The sequence below is a fragment of the Arvicola amphibius genome, chromosome 2 (genome assembly GCF_903992535.2).
Source record: "Arvicola amphibius chromosome 2, mArvAmp1.2, whole genome shotgun sequence".
NCBI classification, from domain to species: domain Eukaryota; kingdom Metazoa; phylum Chordata; class Mammalia; order Rodentia; family Cricetidae; genus Arvicola; species Arvicola amphibius.
This window is the reverse complement of record NC_052048.2, coordinates 178,263,526-178,287,940: the sequence shown is the minus strand read 5'-3', so window position 1 is coordinate 178,287,940 and position 24,415 is coordinate 178,263,526. Positions and strand designations below refer to the sequence as shown.

Genomic DNA, 24,415 nt, shown 5'->3' with positions numbered 1-24,415 from the left:
ACCTAACCCCCCTGCGCGCTCCCTTCCCAAGGCGACCACCTGCGCCGCCCAACTTACCCTCTGCCCCGCAGGGAGGGCCCCTCGGGGTAGCAGAACCCTCCCCGCTCCCGGGCGGCTCAGGGGGAGCTCGGTGTTTGCCTCCAGCCCTTTGCTACCGAGGATCAGGTTCCTCCCCTCCTCCCCCTCCAGCTCCGGCCGCCGCCGCCGCCGCCTCCTTCTTGCATGACACAGCACAACCGCAGCTGCCGCAGCAAGTCCAAACCATCCGCCCAGGAAGCGCCGCAACCAGGGCTCGGGAGGGGCGGAGGGGGCAAGGCAGGGGTCTAGTCCAGGGGTAGTCTTGGCCCCACTTTGCAGCACACACTCCCTCCTTGCCCAGGGCAAGCCAACAAAATGAGATTCAAGCTGACCAGGCCGAGCCGTGGAGGAATGCTGGGGCTTGCCCACTGAAGGGATGGGGCCAGAGAGGCGTGGGTAAAGCAGACCCCAAGAAAGGGCAGGACATTTCAGGTGAAGAAAGGTAAGCCGAGTCCGTCAAGTCAAGGGCCAGGCTTTGGAGATTAAAGGAGGTCAAAGAGAGGTAAGGAGGTAGAGTTGCTGAGAAGAGAACCAGCTGCTGCTGGTGGGGGCGGGGGCGGGGGGGGGGGTTAAGTATTTGGGAAGGCCTGACCTGGGCACATAAGCAAGGGATCCGAATTGGGAGATTCAGGGGAAAGATGGGTAAAGGATGAAACGTGAGGTTGGAAGGCCAAAAGGATGGTGGTTAATAGAATTCAAAAGGATGTAATATGCGATCGTTTATCATAACTGATGAGGTAGGAAGGCAGACTCTCAAGGCCAGGCCAGAAGGCCGTCACCCATCCCACTCTTCAGGTTACTGAGTTGGTTTTTGTTTTCTTTTTCACAATTCCGCCCATCTAGTTTTCCTTATAAAAAATGGGAAAGAACATGGGCCAACAGAGAAATAGCCGTTTATTTTAGATTTATAGGATAATATTTCCATGATCCATAAAAAGTTTGAGCCAGAGAATTGCAATTCAAAGTAGAATCCCCCTCCCCAGACTGCAAGTCAGTAAGACTAAGTACCTCAAACTGTTACTTTCCATAAATCATTGGACTCGAATAAGCCTTTGAAGGCTAATGTTGAAGTTAAATGCTAGCAGTGGGGACAGAATTAGTGGTTTCTAATATCATGAAAATGCACATGCTTGCTTTCTATGCACACACATGCATATATGTATACATAATTTCTAGTGCGTAACATGAACAGTATGATTAAGGGATAAGCATGTTTTTCCTGATCATCTTATTTCCAACCAAACACGCATTTTATAGCAGTCATCTTGTCACCATTTGAAAGAATGTGGTCAGAAAAGTAGTACCCAAACTGCCACTTTGGTTTTGTCTGTACCTTACAGGTCATAGCTTCATACCTCACTTCCTGACACAAACAAGTTTTTACTGTTGTCAGCAACAAAGCCCTAATATAGCTGCGGAAGAGAAAAACTGCGTTGCATTTTGCCTCTTGAGAGCATCATCAACAGTTACCGGAGGAATGTAATTCCAGAAAGCTCTGAAACTGGTGGTGATGGGAATTATGGAACAAATGCCTGATTCTATTTGTTGTTATTCTTTGGGCATTTCTGTTCTACCAGCGATCTGCGAGTGAGCTCACTGAGGGGGCAAATCTGGTTTTTCTTTTTGACTCTGTAAAATTTAATCAGGTCTGAGAGGAAACTCACAGCTTTCGGGAGAAAATAAAGTAGGAACCACGAAATGTCATTTAACAGAGCGTGGGTTTGGTGACTGCAGGAAAGGATTTAAGGACGCTCCTGTTCCGTTTGCTGTGTAATGAGCACGGGCTCCACGCACGCACCGACGCCACAGCTCCCGGATGCAGTGGCTCCCTTATCTGGGCTTCTGCAGCGCCACAAGCCCCTTCGGGATGCTGCGAGGGGCTCCTGGTGGGTGGTGGTACAAACGCTGCGGCCGCTACCGCCGCCGCCGCCGGTCCTGCTGCTGTTGTTGCTGCTGCAGTCACGTGGGAGCCCCTTTAAGTTTCCATAGAGAGGCCTCTCCGGTGTCACATGATGGACATGATATAATGAAACAACATTGTGGAGAGGAAAGCATTAGGGGAGCCCACGGCTACAAAAACAAGTGAGTGAGAAGAGGTGGGAGAAAAGAAACTACGCCACCTCCCCTGCAGCCGAGCGCACGCAGCAGCCTGGCGTGACAAGTGGGCGACGCCGGGGGGCAGGGAGTGGGGGGTCCTCGGCCCGCCCCGGGGACCCTGTTGTCCACCGTGCGCAGAGCAACTTTTAACCGGCAGCCCCGCACCTGTCTCTGAGTCCCCATCGCTCCCCGCTACCATCCTGGGAAAATTCTAGAAGAATACGCTCTCGGAATCTACGTGCGCATCATTTTCCTCCTCGCTCCGGAGGAAGGAGCCAGAAAGGAAAGCAGAGCTGCGTAATGTTCAGACCACCGGTAAGTTATGTAGGGTGGGGAAAACGGGCCCAGTAGGACTTGGGGACGGGTATTTGGTGCTCGACTCCCACCCTGGGGGTGAAAAAGGTGTCCCCGCACTCCCCGTGAGGCAGATGGGTTGGCGCGTCATCCGAGCTATTTTCCCGGTGGACTCTGCTGACGTCCACCCTCGCACTCCCCCGGGGCCCCTTGCCGCCCCCCGCAAAGGGCTTGCGGCTGCAGATCAGGATGTTCGGCGGTCGAGAGAAGGAAGGTAGGGTTGCTGCGTGAGACGGGCATGTCGGAGCTATTTCGCCATGTTTGTGTTGCTAAGAGCACTTTTTTCCCCTTTGCGGTGGCTTGATGCCACATGGCTCCTCCGGAGCTGCTGCCGGGTTGAGAGCGAGTGTTTTTTTTTTTTTTTCCAATGTCCGCATTCCAGCTAATGTTGCGCAGATAAAATTCAAACTTGAGGTAAACAGACGACGAGGAGGAGGAGGAGGGGAGGGACCGGCGAAGGGGGGGGGGGGGAAGGACTGTTTCCATTTCGAGATTCCACCTCTTCACTCAGCGGAGACCAACATCCCGAACCTGGAGGCAACTCACGCATGGCTCCCACGCCCCCCACCTCTGCTGTCAACAAGAAGTAAGGGCCGGGGGCGTGCGATTGGGAGGGATGCGACGCCTTGGTTCTCAGGGGGAAGAGGCAGCCCCTAGGAAAGCGGCGCTTTGACTTCGGTTATTATTTTGGCGGAGGGAAGCAGGATACGTTCTTTTGCTGTGGAGATGAGGAGTGGGGAGGCAAGGGGTGCATATCCCCCCTCTTCCTGTGACTACCCATGATCGTGTCGCCTCCACCTCTGTCCCCCCTAGCATAGGTTTCCCCCCCCCCCGCAGGCTGGATGGGTGGGACTAAGGGTTTCCAGAAGACAGGTTATCTAGCAGGTGTGTGGGGTGGGCATTTGGATTTGATAAGTCGCTTGGATTTGGTAGGAGACCGTGGAGAAGCAAAGCAACTGCGTAGGTAGAGCTGAGTCTAATATTTATGTATGGGGGGGCGAGTTTAAAATCAATAGAGAAAAATCAAGGCTCTCCCCCCCCCCAACATGTCTGTTTGAGCTCGCAGCAAGGCTGCTGCGTGAGTGGCGAGGACGAGGGCGAGCTTCGTCATGTGGCACACTGTAGGCTTCTGACAGCTTGGAGCCATCTACCCCCTCCCGCGCGCGCCCGGGGCGGAAGGTGTGGGTTGGGTGGTCCGAGGAGGGTGACGTCCGAGGCGGGGTGGGGACAGACTCCGGAGCGCCTGGGTCCGCTCGGAACGGCGTGTCAGGGAGGAGGCGGCCACGTGAGGGGGTCCGCAGCAGCGCGCGAGCTGGAGGCTGGGGGCGAAGTGCGTAGCAGAAGTCGTGACGGGGGTGACACGCAGCCGCCGAGGCCGCTCACCGCCCACGCAGGCCCCCGCCGCGGGTGGGTGCGCACTCACGCGCCCGTTCCCGGGAGACCGTTTCCGGCGCAGGACCCGAGCCTGGCGGTAAACAGGGTGGCGCCCTCTGCCCTCCCGCCCCCGGCCTGGCGGAGGCGCGCGGTCGTGGCGGACGAGCGGCGGCGGTGGCGAGCGCGCGCGCCCGCTGCTCGCCCCCGCCCGTCCCGCCTCCTCTGTTTTTGTTTTGATGGAGCCCGCGTGCAGCTGGCGCGTGTCGAGTCACGTGCCGCGGCCGCGAGGGGGCTGGGCGCTGGCGGCCCGGACGCGGGGGAGGGCGCAGGAAGGGTCGCAGCCCCCTGCCCTGCCCGAGAACTCCGCCGAGGTACGGTCTTGCGGTGCTGGTCGCAGTTATTCCCCCCGGAGCAGCGGGATTTGGGTTCGTCGTCACAGCATCCCTGCCAGTCAGCTGTCCCCGGGGCTGGAGGATCAGCTGAGGGAGTCGAACGGACCTCACAGCTGTGTTATCACTGGACACGGAAGTCTCTCCATCTGGCTCTTCAAGCTGCACGGTATAATCAACCGGAAACCTTTAAAATTATTCCCAGTACCCACTCTCCATAGCGAGGGACCTGAAATCCGAATGGAGTTAGGAGTGAGGGCCATTTTCTTCACCTCCTCCTTCTCCAGGAGTTGTGACGCAGTAGGAATGAAATTGATAGGTAGCCAGCCTGATAGACTAGATCGCTGTTGAATCATCCGTATTTACGCACCCAAGAGTGAAAAATAGCTCCAATAGTTAACATGTCGATCTATCACTAAATGGGGCCTCTATGTGCCAGACAGGATGACTGCGCAAACATGGCTGTAACCTGGAGGAGTAACTGTTTTACATTTGGGGAAGTGGAAGCCCAGGAGGTTCTGGCAGAGGTGACGGTGTGAGGACTCCTGACTGGTATCCAGGGGGGCAGATCCCAGAACACATACTTGGAACCATGACTTGGGGCTGCTTGACCTTTGTGAACAGCCTGAGAGCAGTGCGGGCTGAACCTAGGGCCTCAGTTTGTGTACGCGGATTTCTTCTGTGGAAGCCTTTATATGACAGGTTCCCTTGTTTGAAAGGGAGGAGAACCTTGTGGTAAATTCGTTAAGGCCTTCGTGCTACCTAGTCAGTTCACTGTGGAGGAAGGGGGGGGGGGGCTCTTAGTAATAGATGTTAACAGGTGGATCCCTGCGAGTATTTTCATGTTTGTTGTTGTTGAACATATGTGTAAGCTGAAGAAGAGTACAAGATGCATCTGTGTTCCACGTATGGTCACGAATAAGGATGCCGTGGTGGTCATGGTTTGGATATGATCAAAAGTGCCCCTGTGGGTTCCAGTGTCTGTGATGTTCTGCCCTGAAAATTTTTGGAGGAAACGCACACGTTCTGGGATATAGAGCCTTGCTTTTTTTTTTTTTCCCCCGAAGTCTCCTTGTTTTGTTTGTTCCTTGTTGATATAAATTTGATGGGAACATTGAGATGTGGTGGGGGTTCCGGTACGTGTTCTGAAAATATGCTTGCTGATATCTAAGCAGATAACATCTCAGTAAACCGAAATGTCTCCCTAAACACGGAGTTCTGATTCTAATAATCTGGTGACTCATTTGCATTGTCATCGTTGTCTCCCGTGTCCTAAAGATTGTCACCGAAATGGTGTACGTGGGTAAGTATATCAGAGATCAGGGTATCAAGGTGAATGTTGACATTCTTCGCAGTTTGGTGAGCCGAGCTTGAGGACCCACCCAGGCCAATGCGACCTAAACGGCTGGTTTGGGATAAGTAGTTTCTGGTTGTGTTCCTTCCCTGTCTATGCATTGCCACCACCACGAATGACACTTTCCCCCCAGCATTGTCAGACCATGTTGGCATAGTGGTTCCCAACCTTTCTAATGCTGTGACCCTATAATGCAGTTCCTCGTGTGTGGTTACCCCCATCATAAAATTACTTTTGTTGCTACTTCATAACCGTAATTTTGCTACCGTTATGAATCAAATGTAAATATTTGTGTTTTTGATGGTCCCCTTAGGCAACCCCCGTGAAAGTGTTGGCTGAGAAGAGCTGGTTTAGGGTGTCCTTGCGTAGCTTTTTAAGAGGGATTGTTTGCTTCCTGGGTGCCTCCTTCAGGAAGTTCCCGTTGTCTTTTCAAGAACCTTTTCTTAAAAGTGAATTGATTTATTTACGTATTTGGGTGTACGTCTGCATGTACATCTGCACACCAGAAGAGGGCATCGGATCCCATGGGACGATAGTAAGACAGTTGTGAGCCACAGTATCGGTGCTGAAAATGGAACTCGGGGCCTCTGGAAAGCAGCCAATGCTCCTAACTGCTGAGCCATCTCTGGACCCCAACTTTTTTTTTTTTTAAATAAATGTGATATAGCTTGTGCACATCCTTGCCTCATTTTGTCAGACAGGGCTTTTCCTTTGTCATATGTTGGATGCAAAAAATGTTTCTCTTCAAAATTAAGGAATGATTTTTTTAAAAAATCAGAGTGTCGATAACTTCTTTTGCATTGGCCGCCATTAAATTCTCATATTTGCATTGCCTCCCTCCCTCCCTTTCATTCTGCAGCGTCCTCACCACCTCTGCTGTGAGTTGTCAGAAGAACAGCACACACTCTTGTGTAAAACAATACGGTGTCACTAACACGTTCTTGTGAATGGACTAGAGAAGACGATAGTGACCTACAGTGGTCTTCACTTGTTTTCCAGTTTTGCTGGGTTTTTTTCCCCTTTGAACAGTGGTGTTTCTTATACTTACTGGGAGAGCAGCTTGCTGCCATTGCCACTTTCCCTTCTTTGGGGTGAAAAACGGCACCATTACCAAGGGATATGCTTTTATGTGCTGTGGTAGGACATAGATACTTATTCAGATTTCTGACATTTTTGGATTTAGTATATAGAGACGTGTGTGAGCCCCTCTGCCCTGCACGGCTTTCGGAGATGACGAAGCAGTTTCCAAAGCTGCAATCTCTAGCCTGTTACCTGACTGAGGCCCTCAAGTGACTTACACCCTCAGTGTGGCTTATGTGACGCAGGAACTGAACTTCGAGTTGATCCAAATGTAGATAGCCACTAGTGGCTACAGTACGGGAAAGCGTGGAGGCTTTGCTTCCCTTGGAGTCTGACATGCGATGAGCTAAGGTAGTGTACCTTTAAAGGAAAATTCTAGGGCATTGTCACAAATGCTTCTCATTCCTAGATTATAGGTACTTGCTGGTGATGTTTTATCTGACCCGGGTGAGGCCCTCATCTGTAGAACATCTGTATTGTTACATAAGCTGTCCTACTTCATGTGGTCTCTCCCTTCCAGAAGCAGAGAGAAGTTGGGGATAGCTATAGTGACAAGTAATTTACAAACGGATGGGAGTAATTGGTGTATGAACCAAATGAACGCCTGCCTCACAAATTGAATCCGTTTTTTGTTTTCTTTTAATGAATTGTAAGGGCCGGGCAGGATTTGTCTTGCTGACGGTTTCATCTCCAGTGCTTACCACGGTGCTTGACATTAGGAGCACTCAAATATTTGTTGAGTAAGTCAGTGGTCACATCACCCAGCCCTAGCGCCCATGTTGAAGGGTGGAAGGGAGCGCGGAGGACAGGGACTCCAACGTCACGGTTCTTCCAAGGCATTCTGGTTAAGTGTCACCTTGATTTCTCGCCTGTAAGAATCGGAGTAGGAGCTGTCACCCTTATTTGATGACAGATTAAAAATAGTTCCAAGATGCTGTGTATGGGTCAGAAGGGGGCTGGGAAGAATATCCACTCAGAGGAAAGGAAGGATGTATTTCAGTTGTGTTCTGACCATCCCTGTACTTATGGTAAAGAAAATAAAATCTGTGCGTTGAAGAGCATGAATTAGGTAAATTGACTCATGGAATAAGAAATTATATTTGTTAATAATTCTAAAAAGAAGACCAGAAATACAACCCCAAGCGCGGTGTGATATTGAGAAAACAGCTTCAGCATAAAATGGGAGTGAACTGTCTGTAACTCTTCAGTCTCATCGTAACACCCGAGTTAAACTTCTCCAAGAGGATATTTAAGGTGGACATAGAAGCGGAAGCAAGTGTTGATTGGTGTAGGTAGCTACTATGAGATAGATGAAAACTGTAGGACATTGCTGGCATGTTTAGAACAAGAGCATGGAGGTGGAAAACCCAGTTTTCTTCAATGCGTCAGGTTCTGTGCTGGCGCGGGCTGATGATGAGATGATGTGCATGGTAGTCTTTGCAGAAAGGTGCTGCGTAGACGCCGCCATCTTTTGCATCACACGAGCCTACTTGCTGTGATGTGTGCCTGTGTTCTAGGTCTGCTTTATTCTATGGCTTTTTCTAGGACTCCTGCTGTTGGCATTGTATGTCCCACAGTGAAAACGAGTTTTCCTATAGAATAAGTACAACACAGTTGGGAATACTAACCTTTCGCTCAAAACAAAATCAAAAGTCATAGAGATCACTCCAAGGTGAAATGTGAATTGGGGAGGGAGCAGGCAGCCTTCTCTGTCTATTCTTTGTGGTTAGGTTTTAAATAACCCTATTAACCTCTTTCCTTTTCTTTATCCTTTTTTTTTTCTATTCTTACTTACACAGGGTCTGACTGGGTAGCTCTGGCTGTCCTGGAGCTTGCTTTGTAGATCAGACTGGCCTGCCTCTGCTTCCCAAGAAGGGATCCCTTTGGGATCAAAGGTGTGTGCCACCACAACTGGCTGAATATTTTTGATAGAGTACAAATAATAATACATAAACAAATGCAAGCGTCTCAAACTGTCAACCAAGTGTTCCAGTTATTCCTGCTGTTGCCTTAGAAACAAAACCAAAATACAACCTTAATAAGACAGAACCAAACACGACTGATAGCAACAGAAGTGCGCCGAACTAAGCAAATAAAGGGAGCCTGCGATGCTTGACACATTAGAGGTCAACCGTGTGTAGGCTGCTTTTTAGGTATTCATTATAGTTGCTTAGTACAGTTTATATTTGCTGGGTCTAAGTATCTGGAGATACCATTAGATTGACAGTACAAAAACTAAGATGCATTTGCCTATGAGAGCCCGTAGTACTGGTTGGATTCAGGTATCATGTTAAAGAATCACTGAGCTTACTGAAAGCTGTTTATCGTGAGTGACCGTGGGCACTGCGTTCCTATAAGAATTTAAGGAAGCTGGGTGTGTTTCTAGTGACCATCCTGGCAGAGGATCACTAGTTCAAGGCTAACCTACATGGTGAGACTCTCAAAAGCAAACAGAAAATGTTAATGACAAAATGATTGGCTTTAGTTCTTTTCTTTATGGAGTTGGTTACATTGGACCCATGGTTATCAAACCGCAGAGGGCTTGTTAGAACACGTATCTTTGGCTTCACATGCCTCCTGACTAGGCAGGCCTAGGGTAGGCTCAGTAATGTATACTTAGATTTCCCAAGATTGCTGGTCAAAATTCTCAGAGGACCACACATTAAATTAGGTAACTTTTTCTACTCTTTGTGACTCCACGCGCACACGCATGCATGCACCTACCCTCTACGTACCCTCTTAACATTGCAAACCTTACCTTTGCTTGGTTTCTCCTTCATGACATTTAAAAAATTACTGTATGGTAATGATTATAATTTTTTGACAAGTTTCTTGAGCAGTCCATGTTTTCAGAAAACCTTGAACCTATTCTAACTTGGATATATATTCCTGAGTAGTCGGAATTCTTAATAAGGATATATTGAAGTCAGGTGTAGTGGCCCATGCCTTTAATCCTATCTCTTGGGAGACAAAAACAGGCAAATCACTGAGTTCAAAACCTACTGACTCCAAAAGTGAGTTACAGGACAGCTAAGGCTGATTAGATCCTGTTTATTAAAATATTTCTTATGGTAAAGAACAAAATTGTAAGCTGCTGATTTGACTTCAATGTATTAAATACTAACCAATTTCCTCTTTTGTTTATGCGTATGGATATTTTTCCTGCACATGTGTCAGTGTGTCATGCACGTGCAGTTCCTGGGGAAGCCAGAAGAGGGTGTCGGAAGCCAGAGGGTCCCGGTGCAACTGGAGTTACAGATGGCTGTGAGCTGCCTTGTGGGTGCTGGGAATTGGATCTCCGTCCTCTGGAAGAGCAGGAAGTCCTCTTAACCACAGAGCCACCCCCCACCCCCGCCCTGCAAGCTGACTTTTAAGATAGAGCTGCAGAGTGCTGGCTGCAGCAGTGTTGGAGCTCACTGAAGGATGGGTCTATGACGCACAGATGTTTTCTCCAGCTAATTACATTGCTTTGGGTCTGTACTAGACTGTGAGAACAAGAACCCAGAAGTCCTCTGAGAACAGCTGACTTAGGAGAAGCCCCTTGTTGTATGTGCAGGATACATAGGAAGTCAAAGCACTATATGCCTGTAGTTCACAGACTGGGCCCAGTAACAGCTCTGAGGCTTCTAAAGGAGAGGCCTGTGAGGCTGGGATCTGGTTGCAAGGGGTCAGGGATAGCAGATCCATACTGACAGCAGTATGTTCTTGGGGTGCTGTGGGCACTCCAATATGGCTTCTAAGGGCTAGGCTTCTGGAGGCACTCTAAATTATGATCAGGTGGTTCAGGGTCGGAAATGAGCCGAGTTGAGATTTCACAGCCTATTCTAACGTGAGGGAATTTGTTGGAAAGAAAAGCCACTCCCAAGGGAAATATGTAAAAGTCTTACCTGAGAGGGAAATCAAACGGGACCTGTGAGGAGGAGGGACTGGTGACGACGAGATCTTCTAAGATCTTAGAACATTTTGAAGACTAATTAACAAAACCAATTATAGCAGCACACAGTTTTCTGCTAGAAAATGATTGCGAGCTTTATTTTCTGTGACTGTCACCACGTACTGCTACTTAACTCACGTCAGACTCTGCAGAGCTCTGCTCGAAACCAGTGCTTCCGTTTTTAGATGGCTTTAATGATTGTTCACATGTTTGAATAGGTTTCAAAGGCAGGCATGTCGCTTCCTCCAGAGTGTGTGTCATAGATTCGTGTGGGCCACAGCGGACTGTCGCCCGCCTCCAAACTGGCTCCTCTGCACACAGTTTAGCGTTCTCTTGAAGTCCTGTATTTTTTTTCAAAGATTTATTTATTTATACAGTATCCTGCCTACAGGCCAGAAGAGGGCACCAGATCTCATCATAGATGGCTGTGAGCCACCAGGTGGCTGCTGGGAACTTAACTCAGGACCTCTGGAAGAACAGTCAGTGCTCTTAACCGCTGAGCCATCCATCTCTCCAGCCCCCGAAGTCCTGTATTTTGTAACTGCTCTTAGGAAACACTGAAACATACATTCTGGGATCCGATTTAGTACACACATGACTTAGGATTTTACAGATGGTGCTCTAGGTTTGAATTTGCTTTTGAAAAGACGTGTTACTGAGATCTACGGTCTTTTTCTTGTGTTTGATGACGGGGATGGAGTTGTTTATTGACTCAGACACCTGGACATGTTCTTTGCAGTTGACTCTCTAGATTCTGTTTTCTTTGGAGACAGAGTCTCACACTGGGGTCAGGAGTTCCTTATGTACTCACTTCTGCAGTCCAAGCCGCCTTCAAACGCAGCAGCAGGTCTTCCTGGGCCAGCCTCCCAAGTGTGCAAACCACCACACAGTTAGCTCTCCACAGGGAAATCTGTGACACAGTTTTAAATACTGGAGTTGTCAGGCTGAGAGTTCTGGGACCCCGAGAGGGTCAGTGGTCTGCCCTAGGATTCCCTCCGAATCCTTCCTCAAGTGTCCGTTATCCTTTTACTCTAGAGCAGCAGGTCTCAACCCCTTTGGGGAGGTCAGATGAACCTTCACAGGAGTGTTGGAGAATATTATTTTCAGGTGTGTGACTTTTGTTTATGCTGCATTTGTTTAACCGTGAAGCTGTGATTCTTTGTCTGAAACACCTGATGGTCCTAATTAGGAGCAGAATGGCCAGTAGCGAGGCAAGGAGCAAGGATAGGCGGGACTGGTAGGCAGAGAGAATAAATAGAAGGGAGGAAGCGAGCAGCAAGAGAACAAGAGGGAGGAGGACATCAGAGGTCAGCTACCTGGCCAGCCACAAAGTAAGGAAAGATATACAGAAGTCAGAAAAGGAAAAAGCCTAGAGGCAAAAGGTAGCTGGGTTAACGTAGGTTAAGGAAAGCTGGCTGGGCATTCATAACTAAGAATAAGCCTCTGTGTGGGATTATCTGGGAATTGGATGGGGGGCCTCTCAGAAAGTGAAGAGTAAAAGACAACACAACACAGAGGTGTCCTCCGAAAATACAACATATTTACCTTATTCATTAACAGTAGCAAAGTACAGTTATGAAGTAGTAATGAAAGTAATTTTATGGTTGGGTCACCACAACATGAGGAACTGTATTAAAGGGTCACAATATTTAGGAAGGTTGGGAACCACTACTCAAGAGTTCTGAGAAACCTGGGGGCTGGAAGGAATGACTCAACTGTTAGAGTGCTCAGCATGAGGTCTTCACCCCACGTTCCTAATCTTAGCACTGGGGGCGATCCCAGTGAGACTCAGATCTTGAGGATTTGTCTCTCAGAAAGAACAAGGTGATGGTATCTCAGCAAGGACACCCAAGACAGACCTCTGGCCTAGGAACATGCCTATATGTTCCATTTACTTACACATACACATGTACCTGTGTACACACACACATACACACCAGCAGCAACAACAAATCCTTCTATGCTTTAGAGTTAAAATGTTACGGACAGTTGTAAAAAACTGTATTTGGGAGCATCTGTCCATTTTCTTGTAGTCTGTTTACTCTAACCTATGAGAACTGGTTAGGCCTGCAGTGCCTGAGGATGAGTGTTGGTTGGCCAAGGCTGCTGTGTGGCTCTTCCTCAGTTCACACACTCTTCCTGTTCCTGTCAGTTCTCTTCCTGTGCGGCTGCTGATCAACATTGAGGAGAAGTACTGACCATCCTTCTGACAGTGATTTGTGGCTTCTTGATTACTCTACTTGCTGCTGTTCCCGTTAGCTCCAGGGCCTTGGGGAGAGTTGGGATGGACAAAGGGCTTGCTAGCCCTCGGTTGCTAAATAGAACACTGGTACCCGCAGACTATTGGGGTGTGTGTGGTTATTGCATGGCTGGTAATGGAGAGAAGCGGGGTCTTGATGTAGGGACCAAGGTGAGAGAATCCAGAATTCCTTAAATGAGTTTACTAAACTCATTATTGCTGTGGTGAGAACACTTAATTACATATCACATTCCTAATTTAGCTCTTTGAATTTTGTTGTTTTTCACAATTTTACACTATTTAATACAGGCTATGTTATAAGAGAAATGTGATGGCTCTATAATTTTTCTCTACTTCTTGAACCTGCATCTCTGGCCCTCTCTCTCCTGGAGTTTAGGTGAGTTCCAAGGGCACCCTCTACTTTCTGTGCCATTTGCAGAATTCTGGCCGTTGAAGTAGAATCCTGCATCTGGAAAAGATCACCTACCAGGATTCGGAAGATTTCTGCTACCTTTTTTGCTCCCAGGAGGAGGTGGCTTCTAAAGTCAGATAGTCTTTTGAGTGATGGTGTTTGAACTACTGAGGGGGTTTCTGGGAACTAGCTTAGCGTTTCTGTTACTTCTTGTACACTCACCTTTTTTTTAAAGGCTATCCCAAGTCTTTCCTTTTGCACAACTTGTGCATGGCCTGTGACCTTGAGAGCTTGTGTCCTATTTTCAGGGGAATTCTCGCCAGTAAGAAATCACAACTACACCAGCTGCTTATCTGTTTGTGGTCAAGGCCTCTGGCAGTTGTCTGTGCTTGCTGGTGTACTGTGGCAGCCTTCTACTGTGCTGCACATGCTGTCCGTGTTTTAAAAGCTCTGCCTGCCACCCATCAGAGCTGGTTACAGCTGAGGTGAGGAGGCTTAGTCACCCCTGTCCTAGAGTTAGTTATGTTACTTTGCCTTTGCTTTTCTTTAACCTTTTCAAAAACTTATGCTGTATGTAAACTCTGTCTGAAGCATTTCTTGTCTGAAAATGCTAATGTTTGATGGGAAGAAGTAAAGCATGTTTAGAGATCGTTCATAGCCCTTTTTTGCATTTCGTCTTTGAACTTTTTACCTTACGCTTTTGCTTTGTAGAACGTAGCTATGCATGTGCTTATATCCTCCTTTTATTTTCATGGGAAAGTATGCCCAGAGCCCTCCTTGCTCCCACTTTTAGGGAGTTCCAAGTTGAGATTTTTCCTGCTGCTGATTTAATTCTGGAAGAGAAACCAAGGGCTCTGCTCATAGCCACCCTTCTTTGTAACTATCTAATGAGCCATGTGCAGCAAGGACTTCTTTGCTTTAATGAACTAGTGTCCTAGTTAGTCATTTCATATTATTTCCAGGATTTTTTTTCAGAATCAGATTTTTAAAAATATAAGGTCAGGGCTGGGGGTGCTGCTCAGTGGGAGAGCTTGTGCACAGTGTGAGCCTTGGGTTCAGCCCCCAGCACCACAAACCCCAAAAAGATTATTGGGGATTCCAGACAGCACCCTTGGTCTCCAGTGTCCCGATGACATTTCTATGTTGAGGACATGGTGGTGGCATGGTAACCTAGGCACATGCTCTGTCCAAGTGATCCCAGACTGTTAACCCAGAAAGCCGCTCTGCATTCTTGAGGAAAGCCGCAGCAGCACCCCAAGAGTCGACTGGAAATGCCTGTGCACTCCCTGCATTTTGTTGTTGTTGGAGGGTGTCTCCTGGTTGCGAGGGCAGACCTGTAATTGTGTGAGCTTATGTAACACTTGCTAACATACCGTGGCGCCCTTCTGGAGTCAGCTCTGAGCTTGGGGGAGGTTATTCTCCAGGAACCTCTGGGCTCATGGACATTACCCCCGACCCCCGGTGTGTATTTGGGGTTGTGGATATTTGAGTTACCTTTCATTGATAGTCCTCCAAGTCTTCAGTATGGAGCCTAGCTAAAATGTGCAAGTAAACATGATCTCTTTGGTTACACTTTCTGTCTCAAAAGAAAACAAACAAAAAAATCTTAGAATATGTGTGGAATGTGTCTTGAACGTTTTGTGGGATGCTGGTATACTGTGGCTCTGCATACCCAATTTTGGCCTTTATTCCTCCTCATTCTGTCTCTCCCTCTTTCCTTTTCTTAGTTTCTCAAATTTATTTATATATAAAACTTTACATTATTTATAGACTTTTTTTTCTATGTGGGTTCTATTTATTTGCCTTTCCCATTTGCTCTTTCTAGGACTGCAGATAAATGGAAGGCTCCACATGACCCCCACCCCCAAACTGAGTTCCCTCTAAAGCTAAAGACAGCTTTGACTCTAATGTTGAGATTGTTATAGTCTGTAAACATTCATGCTGATGCATAGTGATGAATAGGAAGTATTTCTGAAGTTTCAATTTGTTTATATAGGCTAATCCTTGTTGGATGGAAAGTGTGTGTAAAATGTATACTTTGTTCTTTAGGAGACATTCAAGTAGAATTCAGAAGTATATTTGAAGACATTCTGCTAGGATTTAAGTCTTTTAAAGTAACAAATACCAGGGTTGTTTTTAATGAAGAATTTGCTGAATAAAAGTAAACGTTTGGGTTCAAGCAGTTTTTTTTTTAAATTGCTTAAACTGAATTTGGTGTGAAGAACATGACAATCAAATTTGTGTTAAACGCAGCTGTCAAGGATGAGAGTCCAGTCTGGCTGCAGTGGCCTTCAGAGCTAAGGGACTTGAGTTCAGTTAGTCCTGGCATATCGCTGACTTGCAGCGGCATAGCTGGTTAGTAGCACAGTTGGCCACAGGTAAGTAATATTTCTCCTTCTGCCAAAGACTCAGGAGACTTGGAAATGGAGTACAAACAGCGTGAGACTAGCGTTGGCGTTTTAGTAGTTGACTGAGACACCACATAGTTACCCGGTGTGGGTTGATGGTTGGCCTCTTTGGAACTGAATTACTGAGTAAGATACTTTCTAGGCCTGGGATATGATTTGTTTTACTTTGGTACAGTTTCCATTGAACCAGGGCCTCATCCGTGACACCAAACCTAGTGTTTGGCATCTCAGCTAACTGAAGTGGGTACACATCTTCCAAATTTTAAATCTGGTAGAAAGGTCCCTCCAGTAAAATTCATACTGGGATTTTGAGGGGTTCTCCTTATGTCTATTTAATGGGGCAAGAGACCAGTGTTACATAAATTTATGAGAATTTTGCTGTTGCCAACTTAGAGTTGCTTTGTTTGGGGTAGGAGAATAGTTTTTTGCAGTTCTCAGTGGGAGAGAACCCGGCAGTTGGGCAGAAGGAAGCCAGTCAGAACAGTCTGGAAGGAGAACTTTGGTAAAAGTTGGAGAAAAGATGGGATTGAAGCTGGTTCTGAAAAGCCCATAAACTTGAGTGCCGAGGCATTTCTCTGTTGATTAGCACATTGTTGCCCTTTCTAGGTTGGCAGGACACTATTCTTTTGGCCTAAAGAAATGAGAGAGAGGCATGGAGGCTGTAAATCCAACCAGAAAGTAGTCACTTACCTCCCTAATGTTTGTGCCAGTGTTGAATCCATAGGCGTGTCTTGTGGTGCCCGTTGTTATTTGCAGTTCAGAGTACAAGTACAGTCTTACATGGGTAAGACTGTTGGTGACTGTCCCCCTGGCAGTCTGCACAGCATCCTGTACCTAGTAATTAGCATTAGTGGTAGAGAGCTTCCTGGTCAGTACTGATTTGCTTTCTCCATGTCCTGTGACCAGTGAATGTGGTTTTCACAGGTCTTCAACAGCTGGCCTTACCATCAAGTTCTGTCAGGCAACCAAGAGCAATGATAGTAGTCTATATTGTTTTGGGTGTTTCTGGAACATCTCCAACCACAAATTTGAGGGGAGGTGCCCCACACCTTAGCATTGGGCTTTTTATTTCACATCCTGTATCTCCGAGGTAAGCATATGATCCCCAGAGTAGGGTAATTCCACAATTAAATAAACTTTAATATGGGAGGTTTATAAAATTGTTTGCATATGCTTTGTGGAGCACCCTTTGGGCTAACCCTCTGTCCTATCCTCTTATGCTTGTGTATTTGGATGGATTGCCATGTTTAAATAATACTAACCAGTCATTGATGAAGGTCTTTGTAGTTGGTTTGTTTGTAAGTTTTGTGCTTTGGTAGACATGCCACTTAGGGGACATGATGTCCTCACTGTATCACGCTGGAGGCACATAGCATCACTGCTGATAAGGCCGGCTTTGATAACCGGTTATGGCCAGCCCCCCCTTTTATTTAAAGGTTTTTCAAGGCAGGGTCTCTGTGTAGTTCTGGCTGTCTTGAGACTCAAACTGTAGACCAGGCTGGGCTCAAACCTGCAGAGATCCGCCTGCCTCTGCCTCCCAAGTACTGGGATTAAAGGTGTGCGCCACCACTAGCTCTTTTTAAAGTCATTCATTCCACCATTCCCAAATAGAAAGTTCATGAAATAATCTTAGACTTTTACTATTCTATTATTTATAAGTCTAATTTTTTTCTAGTTTTATTTATTTAAAAACATTGTTTATTTGGGAGGGGAATTTATGCATGCACAGGGCTTGTATGGAGGCCAGGGGACAGCTTACAGGAGTGGTCCCCAGGCTGTCAGGCTTGGCAGCAGCAAGTGCCATAACTCACTGAGCTGTCTTGCTGACCTGCTTCTGTGTCTTTTGCTACTAAACTTTATGGCTCATTGATTGATGCGCACCATCTGACTCAATTATTCTTATGATGGCATCTTGTAATTTTAAAGTAAAATCTTTTAAAAAATATTAATTGATCTTCTCCTAAGAAGTGCATCAGTCTCCCAAGTACTGGGATTACAGGTGTGAGTCACAACATTAGCTTCTTAAATTAAAAAAAAATAGCTATAGTCAGTCTGCTGAGTCTTCATCCTCGCTTCCTCTGCGTCCTGGTGAAGCAGCCTGCTCCCATCAGGGTAAAGAACATGTCTGTTCTCTCTAATAGTAGCTCATGGCTTCACTGTTGCTCATTTAGATCCTGATTCATTTGGAGCTTATTCTTGTGTGTGGTCCGAGGTGGGATCTGGTTTTATTTATCTCCAAATGGCTGTGCAGTCTTTTTTTTTTTTTTTAACACCATTTCTTTAAAAGTGTGTTTTAATCAGGTAATGTTCACGCCTCCTTGAGTTTGCATGAAGCTGCATGTCTCCTTGAGGCTGTTTTTGACGTGTGTGAAGTCCTTGGTCTGTCTAGTCTGTGTGCATCACACTTTCCATTATGGAGGTTTTATAGTAGAGTATACCACCTGGAAGACTATACTGTCCTCCTCTAGTACCTGAGTGTTTTGTGTGCAATATGAAACTCTCTACCAGTCACCCACTTAAAAACCTGGTATATTTGTAAAAGTTACAGTTATTTTATATATTTATGTAAGTGAACTGACATTTTATATTAGATTGTTCTGTCAGAGAATAAGAGCTCTTATTTGGTTAAGTCTTCTTATGTGTCTTCTCTGGAATGTTTTAAGGTTTTCCTCTAATGGATTTTACACATTTCTTATTATGAAACTTGCATTTTTTTCTACTTACTATTCTGTCAAGCAGGTCAGTACATGTTGACCTATTTTATTTTGTAAAATGGATCCAGGGTAGTCTGCCATGCCCTAATTTAACTTTGCCTCTGCTGATGTATGCATGTTACTTTTAATTTTCCCACTTCCAAGCAGTTAGAATTGGAATTGCTTATTCATAAACCATCTGGATTTGGGGGGTAATAAGTGCTGCCAAGTTATCTGATGAAGCTATGCAAACTTCAGTGCATATGTACATTGTTTTCAGATCTTCAAACTTCTTTTTTAAGGAAAAACACTGCACAATTACTCCTCTAAAAGTTGTGTGTGTTCCTGAACATGGAAAATACACAGTAGCAGGGGCTGTGAGGGTACAGTTCAGTGATTCAGTGTGTGGGAGACCTAGGGTTCAGTTGCCAGAGCACTATGAATAATAAAGTAGCATAAGTCACAGCTTCTACCTTGACGAACTGGAACATAGTCTTGAAAACGATATTTATATACATGTGAAAGTTCTCATGGAAGGAGACCTTGAGTGGAGCCTAAAAGAAGGCATTTCTGGGTCTAGTGTCACACCCTCAAACCTGCACTCATCGGAGCCAGCTTGGACTGCACAGCAAGTTCCAGATCCAAGGCTATGTAGTGAGACCTTGTTTTATTCTCCCCTACCACAGGAACATGCAGAAAGTTAGTTTGGTGTGCTTGTGCTCGTGGCATAGGTTAAACTGGCCTCACCTTGCCAGGGATAGGAACATCCTACACTAAAATGGTGTCTGTATGCGAAGGTAAGGAGAGGGCAGCAGCTGACAGATGACTTTGAGGTGAGGCCCAAAGAAGCACTTGAGGTTTGGTTTCCTTGACATCAGAAAGTCTTCTGGCAGGGTGACAAATCACCCTCAAATTCAGAGGTTGGAGTTAACAGTAAACACTAATTTTCTCTAGCAGTGCATTGGGGGCTGGGATGGGGTTGGTTGGGTTGAGGACTGGGATCTCTTCTGGTATTCAGTCAAAATGTTAGGTTCCAGTCCTCCTGCTGGGTAGGCTGGAGGGTCCTCTTGCAGGGTGGTGCTGATGGCTTGTGGAGGTGCGAGTTGCTCCAGAGTGGAGCATCCATAGACCTGGCAGCCCCCCCCCCCCCCTGGACAGAGAGCTCAGTGAAACGGGGCAGGTGCTGCAGTGCCTCTTGCTCTTCCTGCTGGAAGCCGTGCGCCGCCGCTCTCTCCATGTTCTGTTCCTTAGAAACAAGCTGCAAGTTCAGCCCACACCGAGAGCAGGGGATCTAAGTTTCACGTTTTCAAGAGGGAATGTCGAAGAATCTGGGAACAGATTGTGAAACCTACACACTGTCCTGCCTGTTCTAAAAAGGAGGAGTGGTGCTAACATTTGAAAAGGGAAAACACTCCTCCCCTCCGCCACCCCCAGGGTATCTAAGAAGATGAAGCTGGTTGTAGTGGTGAAGGTAAACTGGTTGAGACCTCCCCGATGCAGTAATGGAGCACCCGTCGATGAGAGGCTTAGCTGAGGTGGGGGAGTGGGGGAGAAGTAGGGCGAGTGGAAGAATGGTGGCCTCAGAATGATGAGCCATCCACAAGGGAGAGAGAGACCAGGCATGTCAGAATTGGGAAGGAGAGCAGGTTTTGAGGGAAAGGGGGAGCTGATTGGGTAGTGAACATTCAGGGGGAGATTCCTAAGGAGTTGAAATTGAACAGCCAAGATCCAGGTTGAAACCTCTCCCCAAAGAGGTGCCACCATGAGGGCCGGGACGGGGCAGGGGGCGTTGCAGTTCGGTGCAGGGCTGGAGAAATGAGGCAGATGTGTAGCATGAGGATGAAGGAAGAAGCAGCTGCCTTCCTGGCAGGAGGGGATTGGAGCGATCCAGAGCCCTCAGGTGTTGGGGTTTGAAGAGAGCTGTGTTTAGAACGAACGCATTTGTGGAATGTGAAGGAGATGGTAGAACTTTGGAAGTTGGATTATCACATCTGCACAGATGCTCAACTTTTTAAATTGCTTGAGAGTGGGAGAACAAGTGACTGGCATTCTAGAAGTTCCCTTTCTTTGATGTTGACATCTTCTGTCTTTCTGATTCCTTTTAGAACTACGATGGCTCCCAGGGACGGTGTCCTGTGCAGGAGGAGTTTTGTCTCACACACTTCTGGGAATCTTTTAAGTGTAAGTGAAATCTGTTTCCCTTCTTATTTTTTTTTTTCTCCACAGCCACCTTCTAACTGTCCTCTGCTCTTGAAATGTGTTTTTATGTGTGTGCATGCTCAAGTATGTGCACCACAGCACACATGTGGAGGTCAGAACAGCTGTGGACACTGGTTCTCTCCTCCCAAGTGAGGCAGGCCATTGTCAGGCTTTGTGGCAGACTCCGTTACCTTATGAGCCATCTCGCCAGACCTACTCCTCCTCTCCCCTCCCTTCTGCTTATTGCTTTATAAATGCTTTTATAAGAGACTGTAATTTCTTACCTCCCACATTAAGCATGATTCTCTTAAGTTTTTGTTAATTAGACCTGAAATTTATACATAACAAATATGATTAAAATGACTGTCATGTAAATGGTAAATTGAGATCATACTTAATACTCAACCTATGCATGTATGCCTATATAATACATAATCAGTTTTCACATTAGGAAAATAGCTTGTAAGTCTTTGTATGTAACACAGTATATTCTAAGATTTCAATAAAGACTTGAGGTTAACTGCAATAAGGATTTCTTCAGATTAAATATCAAGGTCCCTCTGAATCATGTTTGCATTTCCTCTACCATGTGGTATAGTGATTATTTTCCTGTTGTTTTTCTTGAATAAGATTTTAAGTCCACTAAATACTTAAGAGAACCTAAACCAAATTGGCAATAATTACTGTGTTTCTAAATTAAAGAGTTTTGCTTAGTTTGATGATGTTGTTGTTATCACTGTTGTTCTGAGATAGGAATTTATGTAGGTCAAGCTACCCTGAACTCCCTGTAGCTGAGATTGGCCTTGTGGAGCCCCATCCTCCCCATCTCCCATTTCCCCAGTGCTGACTTTACAGGTATATACCATCCTTCCTAAAGAGCAGCATGTACCTCATGCTGGGATAAAGGAACTATTGTTAAGTTTCTTTTACACAAAAATACCTGATTGATTGTGGTCAGTATGATCTTTAAATCAGTAGGGCAGCCTTACATGAATGGAGTCTGGTTTTGCAGAATACATGGGGGATGAGCATGGGGGGCCAGGAGTATGAGAAGAAACAGCAGAAATGAAGGATTGGGAAGACCCTGCTCCGTGTGGCCCAGGGGATAAGTGAGGACGGGGCATGCAAAGGGGTGTGGGCTGCAAACCTGCCCTGCTTCAAACTGCTCCCCAAATAGGCATCAGGCTGCTTCCATGTGTGCGCAGGTGTAAGAAGAAAGGCAGGGAGAGAGGAGCGTGTTCTTCTCAGGAGATAGCTGCATTGTCATTCCCGTGTTAAAGATCTAAGTAGACTGACAAACATCTTTGACCAATTTATTTGGACAGTTGACAAAAAAATGTGGGTAATTGACTCCCCTCCTTTTCCTGTTTCCTTTCTCTTTTCCTGTTCTTACCCATCCTATCCTTACTGCTTTTTCTATACATTCTCTCTTAGACATCAGCAGATCTAGAACGTTCTTAGATCATTTATCCCATCCCAGTGTCTACACTCTCAGGAAGTACTGTCACCCTCCAAGTTCCTCTGCTTCCAGAATGTTTTGGAAACTACATCATTGAGCTTCCAGGACATCTGTAATTAATATTCATTTACAAATTTGATGTCCTTTCTTCAGAAGAAAGGGTTAAGACAGACTTAGTTGAGCAGCCCTACGTTTACTATGTTAGTGAACAAGAGCATGCATGCTTTTCTCTCCCTGTTCATGTCTCCAGAATAGCAGCGGCTCGGGGGCTGGAGATCTGGGACTAGAGAGGGAAAGGATCTGGGCTGACTGGAGTGGAGTGACAGAGCTGCTCATCTGAAGTGTTCTGAGGCGGGTGTGTCAGGGAACCAGAAACCAGATGCAGTGCTGTGGCGTACACTGCATCCTCATGCCCAGCCTGGCCAGACAGTTTGCAGTTAACTTCCCTGGGGTGGTCTGGGCATTCTGAGATTTATCTGGAGTCCTCTAGAAAAATGACTGTTGATCATACTGGAGAGAAGCAGGAAAAGTTTCCGGGGCTCTGTGTGGCACACTGTAGAGGTGGGGACTTCAGGGCTTGAGCTCGTGGCATAGCAGGAGAGAGCGCTATGTAGAGTGCTGATGATGGTCTTCCTTCCCCATGATGGCTGCGGGGGAATTGTGGGATGTTTCAAATTCAAAGGAATGATATAGGTAGGCTAGAGGACTTGAAAAGATGGTGACTCCTTGGAACAGCCATTGTGGGGATTTAGAAAGAGCAATGAGGGGCAGGAGAGGAAATGGATTATTTCCTAGTAACCAGGGCATGGTATAATAGGTATGGGAGGAGTTAGAAAGTCCTGAGCTTTCTCCGAAAGAGTAGCCTCTTGCCTGGGAGTTAGAACTGCCTCATGATTGATCTCTTAAATCATTGCTGTTTTTCAAGACAGTTTAAGATTCTTTTGAATATCTAACTTTTAAAAATGAACCATTATGTGTTAAAATAGTGTTTTCTATCCTTAAGTGCGCAGATGGCATCACATACCTCACTCCATACATCTCCTGCAACTGAGATGTTCTGCACAGTAAACATCTCTCCCTTAAGATGAGCCAGGCAACATCTATCCTTCTCTGACAGACCTACTTCACTTTGCTTAGTGTCTTCAGAGTTCATCTGTGACTTAGCATGCATCAAAGTTCACCTCAGTATTTCTTTGAGACAGATTTTTATTATGTGGCCTGAACAGACCCAGAACTTAAGCATCCTCCTGCCTCAGCTCTGCAACCGCTGGGGTGACAGGTGTGATTTTTAAGGTTGCCCTGTTGTCTAGCAAAGATATTCATCTACTTTCGAACTAAACAGTTCTGATTCAGTACTTAAGTCTTTCAGAACAAATAGGGGACTAGAGAGATGGTTTCACAGCGAAGAGCACTTGCCGCTCTAGCATAGGACCCAGGTTTGGTTTCCAGTACCTGCAGAGTGGCTCATAGTCAGTTCCAGGGTATCTGGGACCAGCTGTGATGACTATAGACATCAGGCACACACATGGAGCACATACATACATACAAGCAAGACACTTAGACACATATAAAACATGAGTCATAAAAAAGTTAAAAGTCAAAACAGTATCAGACCTTTGTTCCAGATGAGAATTGGTTGTATATAACTAATTCATCTCACAGTCTTTAGTCTGTTGTATGAGGTTATTGTCCAATTTGTTCTGATTCGGCTGTCAGAACACAGTTGATAGGTTTAGAGGATAGATTGAAGAAGGAAACTACCTTTTTAAAAAAAGATAAAATCACTAAGAGGTTCTATCAATCACAGAAAAGAGACACCCTCCAAAAAAAACCTACTGATTTTTTTTATTTTTATTTATTTATTTATTTTTTTTTTTTTTGCTTTTTTCGAGACAGGGTTTCCCTGTAGTTTCTAGAGCCTGTCCTGGAACTAGCTCTTGTAGACCAGGCTGGCCTCGAACTCAGAGATCCGCCTGCCTCTGCCTCCCGAGTGCTGGGATTAAAGGCGTGCGCCACCACCGCCCGGCGTTGAACCTACTGATTTTTAAGGCTCTCTGCAAATCAAATATTATTCAAGTAATCTGCATTTCAAGCCAAAAGCTATAATCTGAGAATTGCTATGTTGAAGCTTTTTGCTTTTTGCTTTTTTTTAAATCTCTCTTTCTGGGTCTCTACATATTGTGCCAGTGAAAATCATTTCTCTTTGAAGATCTAAGACTGATGACCATGAAATCCAAGGCTTTTGGAGTGGGCAGTCCTGAGAGCGTACTCACAGCCATTCATTGAGCCATAGTCGCTCCCCCCAGGGCCTCTGGGAGGAAGCCGGGCCTTTGGTGTAGTTTTCA

At 46.3% G+C, this 24,415-nt stretch overlaps 1 protein-coding gene across 2 annotated transcripts in view; it reads left to right on the top strand.

The window, feature by feature from the left end:
* Nucleotides 1-223: 223 nt before the first annotated feature.
* The window catches only part of LOC119807963, a 132,928-nt gene continuing 108,736 nt past the window's right edge, over nucleotides 224-24,415 (top strand). Inside the window, exons 1-3 of one of the 2 annotated variants that reach the window (XR_005284377.1) lie at nucleotides 224-520; nucleotides 1,419-2,490; nucleotides 20,518-20,593. The gene's annotated coding sequence lies outside the window, so the exon portion shown is untranslated. Of the gene's footprint in view, nucleotides 521-1,418; nucleotides 2,491-3,007; nucleotides 3,116-20,517; nucleotides 20,594-24,415 lie in introns of those variants that run through there. The other variant, XR_005284378.1, reaches the window with a different exon arrangement.